Source organism: Calidris pugnax, unplaced genomic scaffold, assembly GCF_001431845.1.
Source record: "Calidris pugnax isolate Ruff unplaced genomic scaffold, ASM143184v1 scaffold13, whole genome shotgun sequence".
NCBI classification, from domain to species: Eukaryota; Metazoa; Chordata; class Aves; order Charadriiformes; family Scolopacidae; genus Calidris; species Calidris pugnax.
In genome coordinates this window covers 5198938-5205080 of record NW_015090810.1, presented here as the reverse complement: position 1 = coordinate 5205080, position 6143 = coordinate 5198938, and positions in this window count along the sequence as shown.

Here is a 6143-nt window from a genome sequence, read left to right as displayed (position 1 = left end):
CACTTATTAATGCTTTATCTGTCAGGGTTTTATGGAACAGTCTGTTCATCTAGCAGGAGACATCGATTTCAGCTAATGTAATTCAGGAGATAATTTGGCTATAAACTGTAATCGCCTATAAGATTATGAAACACCCCTTGCCACTCCTCTGTTTAAACTGACTTAAATACATATATAGCCCTAGCAAATACGGAGTATAAAGATTCCACCGGCCTCAGACTCAATATAGAGGTTTCATATTTTATCATGAAGATAAATTGCTTGTGAATCACCATCACATTCAGTTTCCCACAGTGTATGCTTACAAAATGGTATGTTATAACTGATGCGTGATAATTACCGCAACTTGTTCTTCCTTCTCTGTAAGTGATCTTACTCTACTAAATGCTCTGACAAAAAGGATGAAGAATGAAAGGTATTATAGAATTTGACCTTTAAAATCATAAGCATAATTTGCTTACCCTCACGCTTCTAATCATAGAACAAGGTCTGAAGAACACAACATCTTTCTTGTAAACAGGCTTGAAATCAAGGTCCCTTCACCTTTTCATGACCCTATGATGAATTGGTCAAAAATAAAAAAGATAACTGGTTAACAAACATCACAGACACTATTCACATCTTATTTCTTTCAGTACAATAATAACATACAATTATACTGCTCCATTTGTACCTCAGTGTAATCAAAATGTAAATACTTGCCACTGAAAACTATATATAAAATCTAACACAGTATATGTCATAAGAATTTTGTCAGATAAGCCATACAGGCTTATTGAATAGAATGATACTGGGTGGTCAAACTAAAGAACTAGAAGAGATCTTGAAAGTCCAAACCCTGCCAAAGAAAGTGGACGTATCACAGCATCCCTTTACAACCTTATCACACTGCTTCAAAACTGACTATTTCTTGTACTCCTCTTTTCTAAATGCTGGTCTAGAATTTCAGTCCTCTTATGCCCCAAGAAGGCTCTTTATTACCTCTTGAATAGAAAGGTTATCAAAAAGTCTTCATCCTTCACATAGACAACTATATACAGTAGCTCAGATGGATTTTCCTTTTGCCTTGTTATCAAGTATTAATAATTCCCTAACGTTACTTAAAATATCTCTATCAGTCTGCCTAGCAATAGCACTTGCCTTTTTCATGGTGCCGTCAGCTCTGTGGATGAGCTGTCTTCTGATTAACCACTGGATCAAAGCTTTTCTTCTCCTTTGGCAGTTCCAACTAATATTTCCCAACTAATATTCCCAGTGCATCAGAGTTTCTTTTTCTAAGTTACCAAAAGCATATTTTAAATTTCATCCAGCTACTGTGAAATCGAGCTACTCAGTTCATCCTGAATATTCTGAATATTTCTGAGTTGTGCTATAGTATTTTACCAACATGCTACTCCTTTTTATCCTTAGTCATTAGTGAAAGAATGACAAAAGACTGTTCCTAAACCGATCCTTGAGGAACTGCATTAATAACCTTCCCTTAGACCATCATTTCTGCTTTCAGCACAGCTTACCATCATCATCGGATCTCTACCTAGTTCTTTGTTTACTTTTTATCTCCTACTTAGCTCACCTAATACATTCAGTTGTGGTCAAGTAGCAACTGCTTTACTGAAGTCCAAAATGACTACAGTACTCCCCTTCTCTAGAAAAATCTATTATCACTTATAAGTGGCAATAGAGAACTTGCACAATTGCAGCTCTTCAATTTCCAGCTTTGCAGAAAGACAGTGACCTATTGGTCAACAGCAAGAAACAGCACGGTCCAGGAGCTCACAATTCATCTGGGTTATTATTCTGCCTACTGCATCATTGGAGAATAATCTTTGTGTTCATGCTAAGGGAACATGAGGCAGTAATAAAAAGCAGACAGAAGACAAATAGGGAAAAACCAACACCCTTCCTTAATTTATTTTGTAACATTTCTGCATTCCCTGACTTGTAAGCTTTAGTTCTACAGCTTCGCAAAGTCATCTGTAGAGCGTCTTTCGTCAACTGAATCAGATCATGATTACATGATGTCCAGGCAACGTAGCTTACAGCTACGACCTAATGACCCTATGTAATCAGAAATATTTTACAATCAAAAAATTCTGTATAGAATTTATTGAACCTAAAACAGCATGTTTCTTCCTAAGCACAATGCAAGCTGACATGGAAGGAATTAATGTAGCTTCCTTTGGGAGTCAAGTTATATGAGGACAAATCAATAGGATATGAAATAAATTCACAGTTGTATTAGTATAACCTGAAATTTTCTCTTTGCTAAGTTTCACGTGTGAGCAGTTTCCATCAGGATCCAAAATTACATTCCAGATTGCATTCTGCTAATTTAATCTAAAATGTCTTTCCGGAGATGTTTATCTTACTTTGGTAATGCCAGGTTCCAGTGGTTGTTAGTTATCTATCAGTTGTTAAATATTTGCAGAAGCAAATATGCTGGTATAGCATCTAGCTCAAATTTCTTTATCGGTGTAATTGCACGGCTAATGATCTTGGAAGGCACAGCATTTTTTTTCTGAAGGACCTGCGGTGGCAGTGTCACTAGCTCAAACATGACTGCAACTGCGTGGAGGAGCTGTCTACATTGCCACCCTGTGGACTTCAACAAACAGGCTGGGGCTGCTCTGTGGCAGTCACACACAGTCACTTGCTTATTTGATGGAGCCCTTTCCTTTGCTCTAAGGTAAGATTCTCCCTCAAGTGACACAGGGTTTAGGTGTGGCATGTCCCACTGGGTTTGTTATGGCTGGTAAACACCTACGAAATCAATCCTCTCACAATATAGGCTGCTAAACAACACATGTTTTGCAAATTGCTAATTATAAACGCAGGAGAAAATGGGTCTTACCTTTAGATTGTATTACTTGTATTAAACATTTCTAATGACACATTTGTATTTTTTTCCACTACCCCCATATTTTTAATGTACTATTTTTTCAAAAGTATACAAAAAATCAGGCCAATCTGTCTGTGAGTAACTCACAATTTTACAATACCTTGATTAAAAAAGGAAATATTCCCTTTTGAAAAGTCATATATTTTACTGGAAAATACACATATATACATTTGCAGAAGAATATAGGAGTATTTCTTTTATTGGATGAAAATGTCTTTCATCTTGCAGGATGATGAAGATGTTAGGAAAGAGTATGAGAGGGGGTAGCAGTAAAGAAATGGCATTAGAGGGGTATCAGGGGTGTAAATCAGGACAACAGCAAAGATAGAGCTGCTCGCTTCCCTCTGAGGGGCCAGGTCCAGCCATGGTGCCATACCTACCTGGGTTGAGGGGTTCCTAGCTATGGGCAGCCCCTGATGTGTCTATTGTAGCCTGTCTCCCTGGCTGAAAGACAAGCCCTCCTCTCCTGAGGTGCAGGTGGGACCTGAAACCCTCTCCCAGGCTGGGAGCCAAGAAGCCATTCCGGCTTCTGATCTTGCAGGGGTCTCTCTTCATGCTGGCGTGGGCAGTTCTGGGCCAGCACAGCTCATTTTCTCTGCAGGAAGCCACCCCCACATGGAGAAGGACAGGTTCTTCTCTCCTGTGAATGAGTTGAGTTGACTGACTGAAGGACCTGGCTGAAGAACCTGTCTTCTTCTGCCCTCCACCATGGGCTGGAGGGGACCGCACTGGGGTAACCTCTTTTGGCTGAGCCCAGTGAAGGAGAAGACAAGAAGCAACCAGAAAGACAGGGCAGGAGCCTGTTCTTTAAGAAACCCAATTCCTTTAATTTAAGGCCATTGAAAAAAGCAGAGAGTAGCAGCATTACATGTGGTTTGCATCCAGTCATAGTTTCAGGAATGAAATACAACATGGTCCTTTTCTTGTGATTCCATCATCACCGGTATGACATAGGACAAGTTTGTAACTCTGAATATTTACAGAGAGTTGCAGCTAAAGGCAATTAATCATAAACCCAAGTTTGTTCTCCGATCTTGCCCTACAATATTCCATGCTATTACAATCAACTACATTATTTTCTGACCTCTTTTAGTACCGTACCAGATATTCGTGTGAAATCTCTTACACTAGTGATTCTGTAGCAATATCTCACCAGCATTAATCAGTCATTTTCTCAGTCAGCTTCTACTTTGCAGCCAAAGTGATGTATACAGCAATCACAATTACTCTTGATTGTGTAATGAGCCTGAAACAGGAAAAGATAGAAATGTAAAGAGCGTGATAACTGTACAGCTAAATGCCTAAAGCACAGGATTCTTATTTGGAAGCATAGAATCATAGGATCATAGAATGGTTTAGGTTGGAAGGGACCTTAAAGATCATCCAGTTCCAAATCCCTGTCATGGGCAGAGACACCTCCTACTAGAGCTGGTGGTAGGAATAGAGTGAGGAAGATGTAATAAAAGTGAAGAAGAAGAAGAAAATTCAGAGGTTAAATTAAATGTTCCCTGACAGCCTGTCCCTGGCAAAATCTGCTTTGATCATCTTTTAAAATACGGAGAGAAAACACAAAATCCTTTTAGGAGCTGCCAATGGGTAAAATCCTCGACCAGGCATGCAAAGAGGGAGCACTAAACCCCATGATCAGGAGGAGACTCAAAATCCCCAGCCTAGGGCACACTAATGATCATATTAGAACAAGAGATGTGCAGGTAAAATCTTTCAGAGTCACTTAGTTTTAAGGCTAATAATCAACAGCAGGTGGTTATGGGGTTTACCTTGCCAAGAAATGTTCTGTAGATTTTTAACTTGATCTAAGTTTTACGCTCTGTTGTTCTAAAACTCTACCTGATTAAGTAACCAAAAGACACAGCTCCTCAGCTGGCATGATTTGATTTCCCATGTGTGTGTGCTCCAAGGCTGCTGCTATCAGCCCACAGCAGTTCAGGCAGGGATACCTTGAAGGCTTTGGAGAATCATGGAATCATGGAATTGTTGGAGTTGGAATAGAGACCATCTAGTCCAACTCCCCTGCCAAAGCAGGATTGCCCAGAGCACATTACTCAGGACTGCATCCAGGTGGGTCTTGAAGATCTCCAGAGAAGGGGACTCCACAACCTCCCTGGGCAGCCTGTTCCAGTGCTCTGTCACCCTCGCCATAAAGAAGTTCTTCCTCATATTTGAGTGGAAATTCCTATGTTCCAGATTATTCTCATTGCCCCTCGTCCTGTCACTGGGAACCACTGAAAAGAGTCCGGCTCCATCTTCCCTCAAATGGCCCTTTAGATACTTATAAGCATTAATAAGGTCTCCCCTCAGCCTTCTCTTCTCCAGGCTAGAGCCCTAGCTCTCTCAGCCTTTCCTCACAAGGGAGATTCTCCAATCCCCTAATCATCTTTGTTGCCCTGAAGTCCAATAAGCTTTGGAGGCTAAATTTCTTTCTGTACAATTATAAACTTCTCCAGATGGGAAAGAAGTCCTTTTGTGGCAGCAAGTATGACTGCAGAGAAGAAACTTCCACAAGCATCTTTTTCTGAAGTGTTTTTCTGGTGTCTGGGAATTTCCTTCAGCCTAGAAATTGCCAGTCTGTGTTTATTGTGGAAGTAGCAGCGTCTTTAGCCACAGAATTATTAAAAGCAACAAGCTATGAACATCATGTCTGTGCAGTTCATCCAGAACTGAGCTAACACTGATGCCCATGTGACACTTTTCTTCTTTTTATTGTCTGGAAATAGGCACAATCTTGATTTTTGTGTATACTGGTATTTTGCATAATACTTCCTTCAGTTTGTGTATAAATATTTCACTGAAGTAATATCAGCTCCAGCATCATCATCTTTCTTCTTTGTTTTGTTCCTTTCATTGACACCAGGGAGGGAGACATGCTGTCCTTAATATTGCACTGCATACATTTAGAAGACCCACAAAATATTGCTTTCATCTTTGAAGAATGAATTTCACCTTTGGGATCTCTTTGAGGGGAACTACAGGTAAGGTGGATAGGTGTAGAAATGCTTCTGTGGACAGCACCAAATCATCTAATCTCATGATGGCTAGCATCGCCCTGAATTTCTTTGCCAGTAAAGTGCTATAACTTGCATCTTTCTCATCACATGCATCTCTACCAGGCAGCAGAACATGTTGACAACTGTAGGTTGCTGCTTGCCGGGTTCATTAAGCAAGGAACAGTATTCTTTAATCAAGGTGGTTACTGTTCTCTTGTCCAGTGCTGTAGTATACAATG